The sequence below is a fragment of the Lonchura striata genome, chromosome 2, assembly GCF_050655825.1.
Source record: "Lonchura striata isolate lonStrDom1 chromosome 2, ASM5065582v1, whole genome shotgun sequence".
Classification (NCBI taxonomy): Eukaryota; Metazoa; Chordata; class Aves; order Passeriformes; family Estrildidae; genus Lonchura; species Lonchura striata.
This window is the reverse complement of record NC_140704.1, coordinates 71,019,701-71,041,687: the sequence shown is the minus strand read 5'-3', so window position 1 is coordinate 71,041,687 and position 21,987 is coordinate 71,019,701. Positions and strand designations below refer to the sequence as shown.

Genomic DNA, 21,987 nt, shown 5'->3' with positions numbered 1-21,987 from the left:
CAGCTTCATTACCTAGACAGTGAAGTGCTTCCTAGTGAATTGCTATTTACCACTTTTTGCAGTTCCCTTGACACTACAGATTTTGCAACTCTTTCTAAGATGGTGGTGTTCATCTCACTGAGCATTTGGAGGAATGTGTTTTATGTGAAGCTTGTAAGTTGAGGCAGTGCTGTGGTAAGGGCCCCTGTGCTCTTCCTCTACTTGCTTTCCTTTCACAGCTTTAGTAGCAGTGAATGAAGTAGAAGTTATATTTAGTTCTCCTTGGTGAGTCAGAGGCTGTTAAGAATGACTTGAAGGAAAGTAGCTGAGAATATTGAATTGCTGACCAAGCACAAACTGGTAATAGTCCTGTGACTTTACAGTGTTATAAAGAATAACTGACTGTCACAGAACTGACAATACAAGTGAAACCACTGCTCTGCTACTGAAGCCCTCTCTGTCATTTCACTTTCAGGATAAACTCTGCTTGTATATTGGCTTGGAAGGGCACAGACTACCTTTCTGTGGTGCTGTGTTGGAGCTTTTTACATCCTAGTCAGAAGTTACATGTCCTACTAAACAGGCAGTGAGACAGTAAGTTTTTCTTTTTCTAAGTGTAACAAGATGCTGTGGATTTGATAAATGGCAGCACCCCACATTTTATGATGGAAAATCTCCTAATTTCCACTGAACAATGACTTGATGCTTCTCACAAGGAGGGACTGGTGGGGAATGTGAAACTCAAGGGGATCCTTGTCTGTAGTGACCGTGAAATAGTGGAGTTTGAGATCCTTAGGGCAGCAAAGAGGGCACATAGTAAGCTCACTGCCCTGGAATTCAGGAGAGCAGACTTTGGCCTCCTGAGGAATCTGTTTTGTGAAGTACCATGGGATAAAGCCCTGGAGGGAAGAGAGAACCAAGAAAGCTTGCTAGTATTCAAGGATCACCTCATTCAAGCTCAGAAATGATGCATCCCAATGAAGAGGAAGTCAGACAAAAATGCCAGGAGATCTGCAGGTATGATCAAGGAGCCCCTGGACAAACACAAACATATAAAGGCAGCCTACAGAGTGGAGGCATAGACAGAGAGCCTGGGAGGAATCCAAAGAAATTGTCCAACCAGCCATGGATCAGGTTAAGAAAGCTAAAGCCCCAGGAAAATTGAGTCTGGTCAGGGATGTCAAAGGTGACAAGAAAAAGTTCTATAGGTATGTCAGTGATAGGAGGACTAGGAATAATGTGGGTCCTCTCTGGGATAAAAAGTTACCCTGGACATTGAGAAGGCTGAGGCACTCAATGTCTTTTTTGTCTGGATCATCACCAGCAAGGTCTCTAGCCATAACTTCCAAGTCACAAAAGGCAAGGGCAGGAGCTGGGAGAATATCAGATTGGAGAACAGCTAAGGAATCTGAAGGTGCATAAGTCCATGGCACCTGATGAGCTGTGTCTATGGGTCCTGGGGACAGGTGAAGCAGCTAAGGCATTATCAATCATGTATGAGAAGTTGTGGCAGTCTGCTCAAGTTTGCACTGACTGGAAAAGGGAGAAATATAACCTCTGTTTTTAAAAAGGGAAGAAAGGAACACCCAGGGAACTACAGGCCAGTCAGTCTCACCTTGATGCCTGGCAAGGCCAAGAATGAGAGCCTCCTGGAAACTCTGCTAAGACACCTGGAAAACAAGGAGGCAGTTGGTGTCACACATGAATGTTTGATATTGCTTAAAAAATCATTGGCAAGGGTATGAGCAAAAGTCAGATTTCATATTAAGGAACATGACTCGACAAGTTTGTGGACAAAATTCACTCTACTACTGCAGGACAGCTAAGGAACAACAAGGGGAAGGAACCAACAGTGAAAAAAAACAATCAAAGTAGAAATTAACTGGGAATTATTTAGGGGGATGTGTGTGTGTGTATGACTGTGACTGGTACCAATGACAAAAGGATCAGGGCAAGGATAAAAAGGAACACAGCCTGAAAATTTAATAACACTCAAACTTAACAGTACTTTAACCTAGATTATACCTTAATCCTAGTAATGTAGCATAGGGAAAACACTTTACTTATATCCAACTTAAGTTATAACTTAATTTATAATTTAAGGTTAACAATCTGAGAGAGGAATAACACTTAACAGCATTTAACCTAACTTGTAACTTCGAAGTTATACTTAGCAACTTATCAGAAGGACACTTAGCTTAGCTCAACCTGCTTAGCTCATAACTTACATCTAACAATTTAGCAAAAGAGCAACACTTAGCAGCATTTAAGTAAGCTTATAACTGTAACTTAACCTTACTTACAGGCCTGCATATATAGATCTGACATACTTAATGTAGCAGCTTGGAAAAAAAGAAACACGAACACCACTGCTTCTTTTAGCACAATCCATCTTTATTACACATACTTCAGCATTTATATGTTTCTACTATGGGAAAGTTTGGGAAAAGTTATGAGAAGGTGAAGAAGAAAAGACAAAACAGCCATACCACTGAGCACCCAGAGCAGACGTTTCTGCCCTTATCAGTCATTCACTCAAACATGCCACCTCCCAGCATTTTAGGTGGCAAAGGAACACATTCACACGTGGTGTTTATGACTGGAGTTAATCCTTTGGTACGCACCTTTCCTAAGAGAACAGAGAGCCTTTATCAAAGTCGAGATAAACATGACAGGCTGCTCCTTCTAGACAGAGCCCTCATCAAGGTCAGGACAGCTGCAGCAGGCTGCTGCTTCAACACTTAAACATCTAAAAAAGCAGTATTTCTCTCAGATGTCCTATAGCATATGTGCAGGGGCATGCATGCAGACAGAAACAGGCAAAGCAAGCAAGGTACCTGTGAAAAAGTCCTCTCAGAGTGAAATACTCACTTGGGATGCTTTTACATCTCCCAACAGGGGAAGGATCGGGCCTTGAGGAGTGAGGTGTTGGCCCAGGATATTTTGTCTTTCAGCAGTCTTCCAGGTATAGCAAACCTGAGGGTTTGCTGGCTCTGAGAGGTGTCCTCCTCAGAAGGAGGTTGCTGGATGCAGCCAGCTGCTTTCCAGGAGAGCTCAAAGGGAAATTTTGGACCGCTGTTTATAGGGTCACAAGAGAGTGGGCTTTGGTCGTAATAATGTTTCATCCTGGCCACAGTTTGGGTCAGCAGTTTGAAGGTGTAAGAACAGGAATGTTATGCTATTCAGGCAAGTGGAATATTTTCTGAGGTTCTTAATAGGAAAATAGCAGCTTCTTAGCAATTCCTGGGAGCAATGTTTCTGATAAGCTTGGGAGGAGCTGAGTCCAGGTGCTGTTTTCAAGGCCAAGACCTAAACAAGCATTTCTCAGATCACACTGCAGCCTGGAAAGGAGCAGGGGGTAGTGTACCACTGCAATTAGTGACAGCCAACACAGTTTCACAAGTTATGACTGACAAATTTAGTGGCCTTCATTGATGAGGTGACAGCATTAGTGTATAAGGTAAGAAAAACTGACATCCCCTACCTGGGCTTGTACAAAGCATTTGACACTGAACCTCATGTCATTGTCTGTAAAATGGAGGAGCACGGATTTGATGGTGTCATAGTTTGATATTGGCCAAATGCGAGGCACCCACGACAGTCACTCACCTTCCCTTGCTACAGCTGGGCAGAAGAGAGAAGAGAAAAATTAATGGAGGTTCATGAGTTAAGGACTAGGAGAAAACACGCGAAGGGCAAAACAGACTCAACTAGGGGTACAAAGTGAGTTTGTTACTAACAAAATCAGAAAAGTAAAATAAGCCCTTAAAAACCACCTTTTCTTCCCCCCAGCCTCATCCCTTTCCCACAAACAGTGCAGTGAGACGGCATGGAGGTTTTGGTCAGTTCATCATCTGAGGTTTTCTCCCACTGCTCAGGGAGAAAAGTCCTTCCCCTGTGAGACCATGGGATCCCTCCCACAGGAGACAGTTTTCCACAAACCTCTTCAATGTGGTTCCAATCTCAAGAGCAGCAGTCCTCCCAAAACTACTTCAGTGTGACTTCCTTCCAAGGGCAAACCATCCTCCCAAAATTGCTGTTGAGTGGATCACTCTTCCAGGGGTGCAGTCCTCCAAGGACAGCCTGCTCCAGCCTGGGAGTGGGGGCCCCCTCACTCCAGCAGGGCTCCCACTGTATCACAGCCTCCTCCAGTCATCCACCTGCTCTGTGTTGGGAGATACAATGCTCAACATGAGACAACAATGTGTACTCACAGCCCAGAAAACTAGCTGAGACCCCCAAAACTCCACTTTTATGGATTCTACCTAGAGTAGTGCATTCAGATCTCAGGTCCCCAACATCAACATATGGTCCTGTGGAGCAAGTCCAGAGGAGGGCCATGAAAATGATCAGAGGGCTGATGCACCTTTCCTATGAAGACGAAGCTGAGAGATTTGGTGTTACTCAGCTATGAGGAGGTCTTATTGCAGACTTCCAGTACCTAAGAGGCACTTAAAAGAGAGCTGGAGAGGAACTTTTTACAAGGATGTGAGGTGACAGAATATGGAAAGGGGAAATGGCTTCAGACTGAAAGAGGGTGGATTTAGATTAGATTTTGGGAAGAAATCCTTTGCTGTGGACCAGATTTCCATTAGAAGTTATGAATGCCCCATCCCTAGAATTGTTCAAAGCCAGGCTGGATGGGGCATTGAGCAGCCTGGTCTAGTGAAAGGTAGGCAGGGAGGTTGGAAATAGATGAATGTTAAGGTCCTTCAGTCCTTTCCAACCAAAACCATTCTACTATATGAGTAATTACATAAATGTAGATAGATTAGATAGCTGTACCCAACCCTATGTGAGAAATTGATAGGAAAATGTCGTAGGTATGTGTGGAAGATTTACTCTGCTGTGGTTTAACAATTTAAATTCATACCTTGGATTGTACAAACCACTTTTATCTTGCACATTTTGGGGAGCTGAAAATAAGGCCTCCTAATTATCAGTGATACTATCAGCTATGGTAATAATTTTGTTCTGGTGAGCAGTCTTGAATGCAGTAATGTTAAAACACAGCCATTAGCAAGTCTCTGTGATAAAAGCTTTTGTTCAAAGCTCGGTGCATCCACAGGCTAATAACCTGTAAATTAGCAGGGATTTAGAAAGGAGAAGTACTTTTACAGGTGACCAAGCATTCCAGGTAATAGTAGAAAGCATTCAGATGAAAATAAGTAGCAAAAAGGCAAAGGCTGTTCAATGGTGGCTAAGGTTAAGTTAGGGATGTGAATCTCTGTGTTCTGGGGAAAAGCTATCTTGAACTGATTGAGGGAGAGGAGAAACTGTTGAGCATCCTGCAGCAGCCAGGCATGGACTTTATTGAACATTTCTCTAAAGTGCATATAGATCTGGACTTGATTCCCATGCAGATCAAGGCAGGCTACTTCTCTGCTGCATGCTAAATGTTTTTCTGTCCCTGTGTGGAACCTCCTAACAGCATGCATATCTGTGTTTTATTGCATTCAATGTTTTCCAGTCCAATTATAGTTTCATTGCTTCCCAAATAAGTCTGGCTCTGCTACTCATTCTGATTCACCACTGTTAACTTAATTATTTGATGTTCTCAGTAAACAGACACTCCGGGAGATGACTGGTGATTGTTTTAAAAGAAATCACTGCAGGATTTCAAGCTATCAACATTATTTCTATGGAATATGATTGTGTCATCCTTCATCCCAATTTCATACCTAAAGTTACCTAAAAAATTGCAATCAACCCCCCTACACCCAAAATTCATATTCATAGCTGCTGCAAGTTTTAAATGTCCTGCATTCATCTTCAACATTTTCTAGTGTAAACAGTTTGTGTGTATTCTTCATCATGAGGGAAACTGTTTGCTGTACATATTTATCACAATAGCATCTTCGACAGCAATGTGACCCACATATTATTTGATAGCTAATGTAAAGGTAACTATTTTGTTTAATTTATAATCTTAGAATCTTTGAGCATATCATTTCAGTGCATCCATATGCTTATAAATGTAAAAAGGCAAGAGAGGCAGTTTGCCATGTTTACAAATTGCTCTGGCTACCACAATGTGCCAAGGATCTGCAAAAGAGTTAAAGAAGCACTGTTGTGCTTTTTACTTCTGTGGAACATCTTATATTTGTGATAAATGTTGGCAGGTTTCCATGGTTAGGGAGCTGTTCATGGCCACTCTCTAGCCCCGAGCAAATTCTGTGGATGTTACCATGGGCACTGATGGAAGAAAATTTATACTGAATGAAAGAGAATCATGGAAAAAAGGCAGGAGGCAGAAAAGGAATGACAGTTATAATTGTGTTAGAGGTCAGGAAGGTCTTGTAACTGTGGAAGAGCTGTGAAGCTGTGTTGGCATCATATAGTGCAAAAATATTCAATGTATGTATATTGTGGCTATGGAATGTGTGAGGAAATAATGCTTCCAGCCCAAGAGCAAGACTATGGATGTTGTCCTAATCACCTAGGAGCTGTGACTCTTAAGCTCACAGTGCTAGAATTAAAAAAAAAAAAAAACACCTTTTTTTCTCTGTAGGCAATACAGAGTGAGTGTGTGTCTCTAATTTTCTCCTTTAGGAAAATGCTGCCCACAGATATTATCGCATTTGAGTGAGGTATGGATCATGTCATCTTGGAAGCATTACAACACTGAGGCAGCTTCCTTGATGTGAGCAGCTGTCTCGGATGAGATACGGACAGCACATTTCAAAAATAAGATTAAAAAAGAAAAAAACCAAAGCACTCCCTCCCCCTGTAGCCTTCTCCCTCCCCCAAACCAAACCAACCCAGCAAAACCCAACCCCCCCAACACACACAAAAAATCCATATTGCACATTCCTTTGATCCTGATGCTGCTGTGCATTTTTGATTTCACAATATAATTTAAATCACACAGTTTCCCTAGTACTTGGGATATAAGGCATGGGATCCTTATGGCATTAGACCTTGGCAATTTCCATGAGCATCAGCAATTCTCCTGGGATTGGGTGTTATTGAGAGGATTAAGGCCACTGAATAGGATTTCTGATGTGTGCATTTCCAAGGGTAAAAATTCACATCAGCGAGTTTTAGTTCCAAACTGTACCTGTCTTTCATAGCCAGTGTCTTTTGTGCCTTCAGCTTTTCCACTGCTCTCATCCTTGTTTCCTGACTCAGAATCAATTTGCTGTTTTTTGAGGTGTCAGGAATGAGAGTTACTGTTTATTCTTCTTTCTTGAGCACCTGTGAGTTGATTTGCTGTGAATAACATGTGCTATCCAGTGAAGAATGCTGGAAGCACCTGCCAGCATGGGTGGTGTACATAAGGAAAAGCTGGGATGAAATCCAGAGACTATATGTTGGGAGGAGTTTGAAAAATATGTTCTGTGGAGGAGAGGTGGCAGATGGCCATCCTTCACCTTCATGCATTTTCACTCTTCAACCACCTTCTTTTTGTTCACAATGAAGAAACCTGAGTGGTGCCCTGACTCCTCTTTTCCTTCTGAACACCTTGTAAACCTTGCTGTGTAAACCAAGTGGGCCTTGTTTGTTGTGAGTTCTTGGGCACTTGAATCTGTCTCTTGCCATTTCATGAGTGGCAGTTGACCTACTGCCAAAGGCCTGATGAAAGACTGGGGAGGGGGAATTAATTAAATGATTTGCAATGGTCTGAAAAGTAACATTGTGAGACTCAAAGACGAAGTTTTCCAAGATCTTTCTGGATATGACAAAATTATTTCCCCAGCTTTTCAGCACATCTTCCCTACAAAAGGAATCATGTCTGCTTTAATAAATATTGCTTTAATTTGAAAGTTTAAGGCTTTAGTATGAAATCTCAACAACTTTTGTACCATTCAATGTAGCATCTTTTTGTTTATTTCTTTTTTCTCTTGATAAGAAGTATTTTTGACATGCTGCCCCTCTTGTTGAAGTTTCCAATACTAGGACCTAGTCAGTATGGAAAAGTGCAATGTTTTCCTGATGAAACCAAGTCACAGCTTTTTCTCTAATTTATTTTGAGAAAAAGAAAGGGGAGAAAAGATTGTTCTTCTAGTTGGAAACTTTATAGTGGCATCTTAATGGGCCAAAAGAAATCAAAATAACATTTGTATTTACTTTTCTTGTCTGAGTTTTCTCAATAAATTATATGATTTAGGGCTCTTTTCTGTTCAACAAGTATCATTCTGTCTACACATTGGGGCAACTAATGCATTTTCTGCTACATTTCAGTCTAAGGGAAACTGGAAAAAATGAAGAATTTTGCCTTGAGAGGTATGAAGTGCCACTGTAGCAAATCTCAGAGCTGTAAGATGGGGTAGTTATTCTGAAGGTTGTTTTCAGAACTACATACTTTTCACGTTAAGTGTTTTTCTTCGGTTTGTTGATTTTACTTCACTTTTTCTTGCTTTATTACCTCTTGTTTTTCCTGTCATATATGCTCATTGTCCCCCGGATAAAAATGAGTCATGAGATCAAGCTGCAGTTCTCAAGTCACAAAAATATGTGGAAAGAGAAAAGAGCCCAGATGTGTGTCTGAGTGCATGTGCAATAAATGAAAAAGTGACATTCTTATGATTTCTTTTCAGACCAAGACATTTATATCTGCTGGGGCACTGAATATTTCCCTCCATGTTGGAAAACCAGTCAATGAAGTCCAATGCTCTGAATAGGCAAATACACAGTTATTGGTTGATCTGTGATGTGGGGAGCAATTCCAACCTCTTGGGTCCTAGGCCATGGAACACTGGGAACCCTCTCTGATGCTTCTGTTCTGTCCCATCACTTTTAGCACTTCATCCCATCTCCACATTAAGGTTGGAGATTAATCCTGGCAATTTGCAATTTACAGTGGGAAGCAATAACTGCAAACACGTAACCTGCTACAAATTTTACATGTTTTCAAAAGAAATAGGCTGCTAGGGTGGGGGCTGCCCTGGACTTCTTTCAGCTCCCACAAGGAAACTTCCCGCTCTGCTTAGGTGAGACTCTGCAACTCAGAATGGATGGAGGAACTTGCTAGGAAGACTTCAGGGGTGAGAAAAATTTTGTTACAAGTAAAATGCTTCATATGCAGCTTATAGAAACATCTTTAAGTAAGTAAGAAAGGCCTCTGACAAGAGGGAAACAGAGGAATTTTCTTAAAGGCTCTGGTTTTAAGCTAACTTATTTGCCATTCAGTTTGACCATTGACAAGGGCGCGTACCATGCTCCTGCTGTCCCTTTTCCCTTAGGCAGGTCCACATCATTTCCACAATGTATTGTGGCTACTTCTTTGTCAGGTGGGGGAATAATAGGATCCTATGATGGAGCCTGGATGTTGGGCAATGTCCCACAAAACAACTGTCCTGAGACTGTAATCGCTTTCTGAGTCATAATTTCCCTGTCCAGGCAAGATTCATTGTTTACCTATCCATGATTTCCCAATTTTGAAATCTACACTCCCAAAACTTTATATAGACCATAGCTGCTTTGGTTTTTTCTTTCTCATTTATTCACTTATTTAAGTGGGGCTTAAACTTTAACAAGATATAAGACTCACTGACCCAAAGCAGTTGCCAGACCTTTGTTGCTAGAAACGTTAAATCTCTTATGTTGTTTTTCTTGCTTTGTTGTGTGCTGAAATATGACTTAATATTTCCATTGGTTTTGGTTAATAAAAGAATTTTTGCTTTTGCAATCATGGTAGAGATTAACTAGATATCTTTATCCTAAATTATTATTTTTTTCTATTTAGATTTATAGGACCATAATTGTTTTAATGAGTCATGCACGTGGTCTGCCTCTAGGTCTGAGATGTCATTGTGTTCAACATCAGAGTGAATGGTACCTACAGAAGATGTGCCTCTGGAAGAGGTGGTAAACACTTTGAAAATATGTAGAGATGGTCTCTTAGTATGGGAAATACAAGTAAATATGGTTTATTTTTTCCCTTGATTCTGTAAGATTAGAGTCACATGTTATCCATTTTCTGCCTCCTACAAATTAATTAGAACATGGCTGTTTCCTAATGGGGCAAACACCCTCATTTAGGTTCTTATGTGGAAAAGTTTCTATCACTGTACAGATTTTCACATAGCAGCAATAGCAGTTGCTGCAGTGTGATCAATAGAAGAAGATGCATTAAGATCAGCAAGTAATGCTTAGTGCTAAACAGACCTAATTAAGCATTAGAGGTTTTGTAAACACAAACTCATTTACCTGGTGGTGCACTTCTGTTGTTACTAAATGTGCTGTGGTATTGGATTTTGGGCTTTGTTGTTTGTTTATTTTGTTTGTGGTTTAGGTTTTTTGGTTGTTTTATTTGTATTCAATTAGAAATTTTAATATGTTTGTCTCTTTTACTTTCTGTCCAGGATCTACTAAATATAGATTGCTCTGAGAGGCAGCCCTGATATACAGGCAGTCTTAAAACTTGTGGATTCAGGATACAGGTTAAAAGGACTGCACAATATCCCTTTCCATTACTACCTACCTTTTCTGAAGTCCAAAGCTTCTTGGGAAGGGAGTCTTTTGTCTTACTTTCATAAATGGAGATCAGCTGCAGTGGCCGCAGAGCTGGCAGCACAGGTATGTTCTCAATTGTGGTAGACTAATAGTGTTTGGTTTGCAAAGGCCACACAACAGCAACTGCTTCATGCTACTCTTATGGAAGGTAGTGACACATGGTGCATTTTCAGAGGATATGTGATATATTTTGTTATTTGGTTGTTTTTTTTTGTTTTTGTTTTTGTTTTTGTGGTTTTTTTTTTTACTTTCCACAACACCACCTAGTAGTTCAGCCTGGGACAATAGCCTTGGGAAAATTACTTTGTTTTCCTCTTACAGTTACAAAATTTTTTTTAAAAATATCTCTGTAAAATATTTTGGTTGTGCTTTTATGGTTGTATCTGTGGGACAGTCCATGTTGTTCTCTGTGTTGTGAGCCAGTATAGGTGCTGACACCTTCTAGTTCCTAAACACACTGTCCCATGGAAATGGCTTCAAGTTGCATCACATTATACACCTCTGAATTATGGCAGGTCCAAGAGAGTTGGTTAATACTTGAGCATCACTTCCTCCAAGGTCAAGACTGCTTGATTGCTTACTCATAGGGATGCACAAAGTTGGCTGAAAACTTGTGTGGCTTAGCAACGAGATCATGGCAAAGGAAGTTTACAAAATGTGGAAAAAGAGACAAACCACTTAGGAGAAATAAAGGGATGTCAGGGTGTGCAGAGATGTGACAAGGACAAGAGGAGCTCCTTTAAGTACATTGATAGCAAAACGAAGAATAGGTAAAATGACAACCTCCTGCTGAATGAGGTGAGTGCCCTGGTGACACAGGAGGTAGGGAAGACAAAGTTACTGAATGCCTTCTTTGTCTCAGTCTTTACTGCTGAGGCCAGCCCTTGTGAATCCCAGACCCTGGAGGGAAGGGAGAAAGTCTGGAGAAAGGAAGACCTTCCCTTGGTTGACGAGAATTGGGTTAGAGGTCATTTAGGCAAATCTGGCAACACAAATTGATGGGCCCAAATGGGGCACACCCACAAATCTACAGGCCCCCAAAGGGATACACCCGTGAGTACTGAGCAGATGTTATTGTTAAGCCATTCTTTATTATCTTTGAAAGGTCATGGAGAACTGAAGAGGTGTCTGAGGGCTGGAGAAAAGCTTGTGTCACTCCAGTCTTCAAAAATCAATGAAGACTCAGAAACTACAGCCTCACCTTCATTATGACCAGGAGAGGTGATGGAGCAACTAATTATGGATGTCATCTCTAAACATGTAGAGGAAAAGATTATCAAGAGCAGTCAGCATGGATTCACCAGGGGAAGTCATGTTGATTGCTCTGAAAGCCTTCTAGGATGAAATGACTGGCTGCATAGATGGGGGAAAGCAGTGGGTGTTGTCTACCTTGACTTCAACAAGGCTTTCCACACTGTTTCCTATAACATCCTCATAGGTAAGCTCAGATAGTGTGGGATGAGTTTGTGGACAGTGAGGTGGATTGAGAACTAGCTGAATGGCAGAGCTCAGAGGGCTGTGAGCAGCTCAGAGGTGCTGAGGATGCAAACTGGGAGGAATGTCAGACATACTGCAGTGCTGTGCTCTCAGCCAGCAAGACCTGGACAGGCTGAAGAGATGGGTGGAGAGAAACCAAATGAAGTTCAACAAAGGCAAGTGCAGGGTCTTGCATCTGAGGGGGGAATGACCCCAGGTGCCATGACAGGCTGGGGACTGACCTGCTGGAAAACAGCTCTGTGGAGAAGGACCTGAAGGTCCTGGTGAACAACAAGCTGTCCATGAGCCAGCGGTGCCCTGGTGGCCTAGAAGTCCAATAGGATCCTGGGGTACATTAGGAAGAGCATTGCCAGCAGGATAGGGGAGGTGATCCTGACCCTGTACTTAGCCCTAGAGAGGCCATATCTGAATTCTGTGTCCAGTTCTGGGCGTCCCAGTTCAGGGAAGAGAAGAAACTACTGGAGCAGGTCCAGCAGAGGGCTGTAAAGATGGATGGGGGAGCATCTGTCTTACAAGGAAAGGCTGAAGGTACTGGGCCAGTTTGCCTGGAGAAGAGATGACCAAATGGGGGTCTTATCAGTTCTTATAAATATCCTAAGGGTGGGTTTCAAGAAGAAGGGATCAGGCTCTTTCCAGTAGTTCCTAGTGACAGGACAAGGGGTAATGGGCACAAACTGAAACCCACTTTCCTGTAGGAGTGACAGAATCTGGAACAGTCTGCCCAGAGAGATGGTAGTCTCCTCTGGAGATACTAAAAATTCACCTTGATGTGAAACTGCTGTAGTAGGGGGGTTGGACTAGATGATCTCCAGAGGTCCCTTCCAGCCTCAACCATTCCATGTTTCCATGATCACACTTAGTTAGCCAACATGGTCCTTCATCTGGCTTTGTTTTTACAGTGTGTCTGACAATACCCCAGCTTGCCTCACCCAATTTAGGATGATAGCTTTTGACACTGGTCTTTCAGTGATCTCTTCAGCTACTGGTTTTTTTTTTTTGTTTTTGTTCTGTTTTGTTTTGTTTTGTTTTGTTTTTGTTGGTTTGGTTTTTTTTTTTTGTGCCATGTGCTTGGCTTATGTTTCTCCCTATTTGTGACTTTTACAGATGTCTCTTTTATATCTTCCTAGCAGTTCTTTTCAGCTACCCTCAACATATTAGAAGGGAATAAACCCATCTATATAACAGAGAGGAAAGCTACTTTTAATGCTCCTGGCAGGTGTACTTGCTTTTTCCTCCAGCCTACCTCACCTGGCACCCTCAATCAGCACTGTGTGACACTGCTTCCTAAGACAAACCCTGACTGTGTTCCCTGAAAGCTTTGATTTGTAGAAGAATAATCTGTGGACAAGTGTGCAAAGTGCTCCTGTGTGAGAATCCTTTGTTGCTGTGTTTCTAGTGTTGCTGTCACAGAGCTTCCTTGTGGAGAGTGAGAAATGCGTCACCGATGCTTTTGGCAGACAGGAAACCTTTTCACCTGATGGCAGTGAAGAGTACTGGCCTTTGATGTGCCATTTGGCTCAGATCTGTGAAATAAAAGTATGGTCAAAGAGAGTGTCTGTATCCCCTTGCAGTACATCACGTGGAAAGCAGCTTCCATACAGGTCTCGTCCATTTCTGCACTCTGTGGGAGATTAGGATTGTCAAATTGAACAGAAAAATCATAAACTAGTAGAGAATACAGTTAATTGGGAAGATTTATAGGCTTCCTAGCTGGAATGTTTCTTAATTTAAAATGTCATGTATTCCCTGAAAGGAGACATTACTTCTAGTTGAAGCCTTAATTGGAATGGGCTAATTTTCAATGCTGGGACTACTACTACTGAAAAAAATCCCTTAATCTTGAACAGAGAGCTATTTAAATTTCACAAACTGTAAAAATGTCAGGAACACTGGTTTTAGCTTTCTCTCCTGAGGCCACAGAGGAGACTAAAAGGTGAACAGCAGCACTGGGCAGTTGTGAGAAGGTGTTTTCTTCAAATGGTTTTTCCTAGAGCTGACTTGAAAATGTCACGACTGTTTTTTTCCCCCTTTCACTTACATGGTGATGCTCATGGTCTCATACTGAAATTGCTTCAAATAAGTTTATCTTGGTAGGTTGCAGTTCTAATGCTTACAGGGTAAAATTGTGATATCTTTCTGAAAATGAAATTATCTACTTGTATGAAGAATAATCACTAATATTATTTTTTAAAATGTTTTCAGATATCATCTAGGGTCAATGTCTGCAACCAGGTCATGCCAAGGGAAGTACTCTATATGATTTTAATGCCCTGTATTTGTTGGGATGTTATAATGTACTCATCTTCAAATAAATTTTCAGATTCTTATGTTCTCTAGCTTATTTTAGGCACTTGTTCCTATCTGCTCTATTAGGAAAGAGCAGTATTTTTCATGTGCAAATAAAGATATTATCCTGAAGTGGAGAATGTAAAGTAGAAGCATAGGTGCAACAGAGAAAAAAAAAGAGGAATAATTGTTGTCCATTATGCAGAAATTTTCTTCTACAGAGATTTTGCAAAAAGCAACTAAAGCCACATGGTTTAGTTTTAGGTAGTCCTGCAAAGAGCAGGGAGTTGGACTCTGATCTCTATAGGTCGCTTCAAACTCAAGAGATTCTGAGATTGTGTGCTTGGGTGGAGTGTATGTTTCCCTGTGCCTTGCAACATTTTTGGGGGGTTGGTGTTTTAGGAGTCTTTTGGGGATTTTATATTGCTTTGTTCTGGATGCACCTTATGAGCTGTCACTGAATAGTCTCAGTGTTTTGCTCTCCCATGTGAATGAGTAGTCATCGGATATTATTTCTCTTTCCTTTCTCCAGGAACAAATTATTGTTGATTAATTAATTATTGTTAATTCCTACTCTCTCACCCGCACAGGAGGAGACTACTTTCTCTGTTTCCTTCTTTATTATTAAGCAATGAGACACAACTTTGGAAGTCTGAGTGCATGAGAATGTAAAGTGGCAGAAGATATTCAGTTAAATATCATAATCCTAAAAAGTAACTTTTTTTGACCTTCCTATGACTTGGAAGTGCCAGACATGGTTAAACGTGCTCCAGTCCTGCTAGCAGCTGCTGTCTGCCCAAAATGAAGGACCCAGGGAAGCTGTGACAAGCAGGGATCACCAGGGATGCAGAGAAGGATCTTGGAAGGGAGCAAAGCAGAGAATGGTGTTGTGAGATTTCCATGGCAACAAGGGGTCTGACTATGGGTCATCTGAGACTCCAGTGCAGAAATAACTCCTCGAGCCTTCTGTAAATAAATAAGTGCCTGGAGCTTGATCCTTCACTGGTATAAGTTCAGACTTGTGTGGTTGCTTTTGATAGATGACTCATGCTGTGAACATATAGCTTGTGGAAAGAGAAAAAATAACTTATAGTTCCCTGGTGCTTTTTTAATGCCTTTAGAAAGTCTGTCGCTTTTTAGTGGAGATTATTTTTTTTAAATATAAACATAGGTTCCTGAAAATATACTAATTTGTAACACAGCAGTTTGGTTTATGAGATCTGCTGCATCTGTTATGAAAATCTTCCATAACTTACAGTTCATAAGAGCAAAGGTAGAAGCATATAAAATCCAATGTTCTTGATTCAAAAATTCTGTCCTCTGGAGAAATTCTGTCCTCTGAATTCCCAAAGTCAAATTCTATTTTGCATCATGTGTGATGCTTTAAAAAAATCCTGGACTCCACTGCTTAAAATTAGAATGAATATGTTTGAGCTGACTCCTGTGTTTTGAAATAAAGATAGAAAAATTACTATAAAGTGGTGCTGAGAGTCAAACCAAGCATAAAGCTATAAGTATCTGATAAAAAATAAAATGTCAGAGGAGAGACAGGGAAAAAAACCTATCTAGTTCTCTTTTCTATGCTAAGACTCAGGGTAGATTTTAAGTAAATTGTGACATGGCAAATGTTTCCTAAGGTTCCCAGTGTCATAAATATTATCCATTAGCATCATCCCTTTGGTTTCCTTAGCAACTGAGACAATCAATTCAACAATAGTTTTATTGGCACAGAAAAGCACCAGCCACCAGAGTTATGGACAGAAGTACTAAAAGCAGGTAGGCTGAAATCTATTTGTCTACAGACAAGCTTTATTTCTTTCTCTGCTTATTTTTCTTTTGTGAGTTGCAAGCCTTTAATCACAAATTAAGCACAAATCTCTTCAAACTGTGCTGTGCTTGTGCATCAGGGATGGTTGATGCTGACTCTAAGGGATTCTCAAATCCATTCAGCCCAGCTGCAAGAAGCTTGATGTTTTAGCTTCACAGCCTGAAAACCTTCTTCATTGTCATATTTTGGATTGGGTGTGAATATATAACTTTTTTTTTTTTCTTAGTTTTAATTAGAAACTTGCAACATTAAGGCCATGCTGAGACTTGTTTCAGTGGGTAGAGGAAAGGGGCCTGGTTGCTGCTGCTGCTTTCTTCATTCCTTTCCAGTACAAAGGGGTCACATGTAGTTTGTGTTTTCTGTCACTCAGATCCACCCTGAAAAAAGAAATTCAGAAAGCAAATAGGAGTTGCAAAAGGCTACTGTTCATAGATTGTTCTGCAGACTCCACTTGTGAAGGATGATATGGCTGGGAGATGTATTACTTCAAAGATATATTATATATTTTTATATTTTCTAGAGTAGCTTCTTTAATGTCCTGCTGAAGCTTCAGTCCAATTCTGTATGATTCTGTCTGCATTAAGGCTTTCTTCTCTTAATTTGCACTGCATTGTCAGTACCAAATACCAGTAAGGAAGGAAATAGTGCTGTGGTAGTGAGTTATTGGAAAAGCTCTATACTATTTACTGGAAAAGTAATTTTTTTTCTCTTTATTTAATTTTTCTTCATTTCTTCAGAGTCTCACAGCTGGATGTATTCTGAAATACAGCATGTAAGATGAAAACATGACTCTGTCACCTACTACTCCTGAAACACAGACAAAAGTGCTGTTTTGTTACTTTTGTTCATTTAGATACTTACTAAAAACAAAGTTAGTATCAAGCCTCTTGAAGTAGGTGCAAAAGAACCCTTAGGTTCCTGTGGGGACTTCCCAAGAAAACCATGGAACATAAAAATTTATTAAACAATAAATTCACTGCATGTTTTTCTTAGTTCTGATGACTGCTGCTCCTAAACTCCAACAGTTTCTATATCAGTTCTATCAATCCCTAAGCCCACTGTCATGAGTAAGATTTCATGAAGGTTTCTGAGTTTAGTGTTGGAAAAAATCAGGTGGACGAGTCAGGCTTGCTCACTGTCATGAGTACTGGGAATAGTGCTCACCTCCTGAAGTAATGGGGCACAGTAGGATGACTCACTGGCTTTTTTGGGATTCTGCTTTTCCCCCGATGCTTTGTGATTCAGTTTCTATAGTTGCCATGAAGGAACTGTGACAAATTCAGACTGATGGCCACAGAGAACTATATTCCAACTTAACTGAGGCCATGAACTTTTTTAGAATGTAAGAATATAGTTTCACTAATATAGGGATTGGAAGTTGTTCAACAATCTTCCAGCACCATTACCTGAGTTCTAGTGGAACTTCAGTGTGGCAATTGCCTGTTGGGATTCCAGTGAGGATGTAAGTTTATTTAATCTGAGGTGGAGGAGGAAAAAGGCATGGCCTCTTGGACATTTTAGAGCTGTTGCTCAGTATCTCATGTGAGTCCTGACATTTGTCATCTGTTTTGGTTTGGCCATGGTGTAAGGTAGAAGTATTTGGTGTGTATGCAGATTTTTTGTTCCCTCCCAGAGTGTGACAGACCAACTGATTTGCATCTAGATGGATGCATGTAGGTCACCTGTCATGACCATGTCCCTTTTGTGACTGTGTAAGCGTTTTTCCCACACACACTTTCTTTATTTCTTCCTCCTCCAATTTTTTTTTAGCCACCTTGATGTTGTTGGCAGAACTCAGCACAACAGATCTGAATTCACTCCTTCTGACTGGTCAGCACTGGGATAAGCAGCAGTTGCTCAGGGAATTGCATGTTATGGCTTGGATGTTTGTATGTTCAATGAATATGTGAAATTGCAAACAGGTTAATTATATTAATGCTTGGCTGACAAATACAGCTATCCCCCTACTAATTACCATTCCTAGAATTAGATTTTTGGCTTTTACAAAATCTCAGGATGCATTTGCAGATCTGAAACATAAAACTGTTATTCTTTACTTGACTCACAGTGTTTGGTGGGGGCTGTGGAGAGAATGCAATTTCAACACTAAACTAACTGGTCTATGAACACAGCATATGTGGGAACATTTGAAAATTTATTCATGGACAAAGTGCCAGATACTTGAAGAACCCCAAATAATATTTGGCTGGGTCACTTTGTGAGCAATATTTCAAAATTCACGGAAGCTGCCAAAACCTAATAATTATTTTGAGATGAGATATACTTATCTCCATGAGCTTTAACCAAAGCACTGTAGCCACCACTGACACTTTGGGTTTCTGCATTGTCCCTCTTCCATGGTGACAGGAAAGTGCAATTTATAGACAGTTGATGCAGCAAAGTAATATTGATGAAAGCAGTCATTATATGTTTTCACTAGACATACATACAGATACCATAATGATGGTACAATTCAATGTATCATCTTTACAATGTGTAGGATCATTTTCAATGCTCCTTAACAAATTGTTAGGTATGAGTTAAAACAGGTCTTGGCCTTCAGTGCAAACCATATGCTCAGTTAATACTTTTTAATTAAAAAGTATTAATGCTAATGCAAGTAGAGGGTGAAAGTGTGAGCAGCATAACAGCAAGCAAGTCATTCTCTATTGACCAATTGACATGGAACTGTGTGTGTATATCTTTGTGAAAATAAAGGCTACAGAAAGAGCTTAAAACCAAATAGTTGAATTAATTTTTCTTTTTTTTTTTTTATTCTTTTAAAGATGTGGTTCATGAATCAACTATCACAATACTCAGAACTTCTGATAGTTAGGTCGATCACATATTATGGGAGTCCTGCTGTGTTTAGATACACAGTGGTTTGGAAAAGAATTCAAAGGATCCAAGCAGAAATGAAGTTTAAATGACCTTCAGGGAAGGAGAAAGAGGAGATTTTCCAGAAATGTTTGTGAATACACCCAGGAGGATTTCCAATGTGATGGTCCTAAGTCAAAAGCATTTTTGGAAAACAGAAGGAAAAATTTCTGTTGGAGAATTGTTTGAACTCTTTGACTTTCATCATTAATACTTGAAAATATCTTCTCCGTAGAAGCTTTGTATAATATTTTATTGCCTGCATTATAAATATTTGTTATGTAAACAATTACATATCACATAAAATCAGGACATACTCAATAAACCAGTCATATCAAGGTATTTATTTTCCCCTTTTCAGGTGGTTTTCCCTCAAGGAAATAAAGTGCAGTAATATTATACCACATAAATGTTACTAAGAATATGTTAGGTATGCAAGGGCTTCAAGAATTGAAAGTATACTTATAAAGTATATATATATATATATACTTTATATATAAAGTATATATAAAGTGAAATCTTTACTCAGCAAATTAATCTGAAAGCATAGTTACATTTATTCTAACTAAAATGCTGTGTGAAAGCATCATATTTAAAAATACTGAGAGCATAAAGAGATTTCATTGGCATTTCAGAAACAGAGGAATGTTGTTATTAGGTTTCATGTCATGTTCCACTCCACCAGCCTTTGTAAGCTCCTTTGTATGGCACTACTCATGTCAAACACCTCAATATAGATTTGGTATTAAAGCAACATCAGCCTAAGTGCTTTCAGCAGTCATCCTTATCATGAGAGGATCTGTTAACTATCCCATGAAATGGACTTGTTGGAAGCAAACAGCCTAGAATAGGGAATGAATTACTTGCCTGCCATCAGCCCTTGTTTCACAGTGTACTCAGATTGAATTCTAGTCTGGCAAAGTGTGATAGAAATACACAGCTTGCTCATGTAAAAGTGTTCACGGCCACTCTTCTCTGCAAACAGCTCTGGTGGGGAAAAGCAGAGCAATGATCCTGCAAACAGCGCTTTTCTTGTAACGTGTCTCCCATGTTCATCTATAAAACATTTTTACTTAAAAAGTTTAAAAAGTGGAGCACATTAAAAAATAACAAGAAACAACCCCCCCTTTTTTTTTCCTTACTAGCAAGCCTTTACCTGGCAAAAATGGAAGTCATTGTATCCCTATTGTTAGGAGCCTGAATATTCTGCTGCCAGGTGAATGAGCTGCGCCCAGGTACCAGCAGACATATCTTCTTGTTCGTGTGCTCTCCAGGAGTGGCTGGAGTAATTTGCTGGGATGTGTGCAGTTTTAGCTTTCATGGTTTCCATTCTATTCATCCTGAGTCTGAGTAAAGATTTCCATATACCACCCTGATGTGCTTGGGGAAGCATCAACCTCTCTGTTGCCTCCCTCCTCCCTGTGGCACATGGTATGTGACACTTTTACAAGCACAGAGAAAACAGAGCCAGGACAGTCCCTTCTTTCAGCAAGTTTATCTTGCTGTCAAAACTGGTTTTAAAGTGACCTGTAAATTAATCTCACTGAAACTACTATCCTTGCATCTCTGTGGTTAATTAATTTCTGATATGGAGATAGGTTAGTAGAAATGGCAGTGACATATTTCCCTCCTATCACTGCAACAGAAAAGTTAAAATTGGGTGATGCCCCATATACTGCAAGCTAGGTAACCTTCTGCTAAAGAGAAAACAGGATGCTTGAAATTAGTGTTTTGTCCCTTGAAATCTGCATGCCATATTAATAGCGTGATTTCTTTGCTACCTATACACCATCAGCCTGGTCTGGAGTTAATTACTCATTTGACTGACTATTTGATTGGCTGGAACTGAGCAGGGAGACTTTCCTTATATAATATTGGTAAAAAAAAATTAAATTGGTGAAGCATTCTGGCTGTTAATCCAATACTTAGTCATTGCAAGAATCATCTGTTTTGGTTTCAGATGCCCTGGTTTCCTATGATACTGCTGAATTTAGCATTCAGCTTTCATTCACCTTCAGCCCCCAGTGAAATATCATTGCCCACCTGCAGGTTCATTTGACAGCATGAAACAGCAAAATGATCCCTTTTCGGAGTAAGTATTTTAATTTTAGTTTGCTAATAACCATAGCACAGTCATGATGTGGTGATGTGGAAGTGCCTGTGGTTTCAGCAAGCCACAGAAGCCATCAGTGTTTTATGAGTTTATCAGAGTGCTAACCTTTCCATAGGATTTTCCTGCTCCCTTCTTAGAATGGGATTTCAAAGAAGATAGGTACTTATATTCAGATACAGCTTGAGAATGAAATGTTCTTTCTTGGGCTGTATCAGGGTTCATTCATGCTTGTGAACATCAGGGACTTGATTTGCAGAGTAATTTCAATGAAATGAGCCATTTTCCTAGGGAGGTTCCTAACAGTCCTTTCTGAAATAAATGGAGTGGCTGATGGCTCTCCAAGCTGCCTATGGTGAGATACAGTGTGCTTTAGCTAATGCAATGATGGGGTTTGCCTTTTTTCTTCCACCACAAATTATCATCACACTGAAGTATTTTGTTAATAAATACTTAACAAGTATAACAAACACTGTTCAATCTCCCCACCTTTCTAAGGAAGCTTGTATTTGTTGTAGCTATAGAGTCGCAGTTGAACTGGCTGATGTGCATAGATGTTTTTGGCTAATGGAAGAAACTTCTTTTTATTGACCATTCTTCATTAGCTTTCTCCACAACAGAACCTAAGATGTGTCTACATGGAAACTTTCTCTGAGGGTAATATGCACTTTTATAAGAAAGAACTAGCCACCTCTCAGCAATTGCCTTTTTTAGTGTTTAATTAATTAACTAACCTCAAGTCAATATCAGAGCATTTTTGAAGAATATTAAACCTTATGTTGCAAACAGTTGCAAAGGGTGCACAAGTGCACCCTTTGAATAACAACATCTGTTGCCCTTTGTTTTGTTGCCTGTACATCTGTGGCACCCAAGAGGCAAAGGTATCTCCTGAGTGCTATCTGACAATGCACTGTCACGGGCATGCACAAACATGACACCCTCACTGTGAGTT

General features: G+C 40.2%; 1 long non-coding RNA gene across 1 annotated transcript; it reads left to right on the top strand.

Moving 5' to 3' along the window:
- Positions 1 to 21,017, top strand: LOC146768294 (uncharacterized). Its single transcript, XR_014952750.1, has 2 exons — positions 1 to 15,996; positions 20,886 to 21,017. It is a non-coding gene; the product is annotated as an uncharacterized LOC146768294 (long non-coding RNA).
- The last annotated feature ends 970 nt before the right edge of the window (positions 21,018 to 21,987 follow it).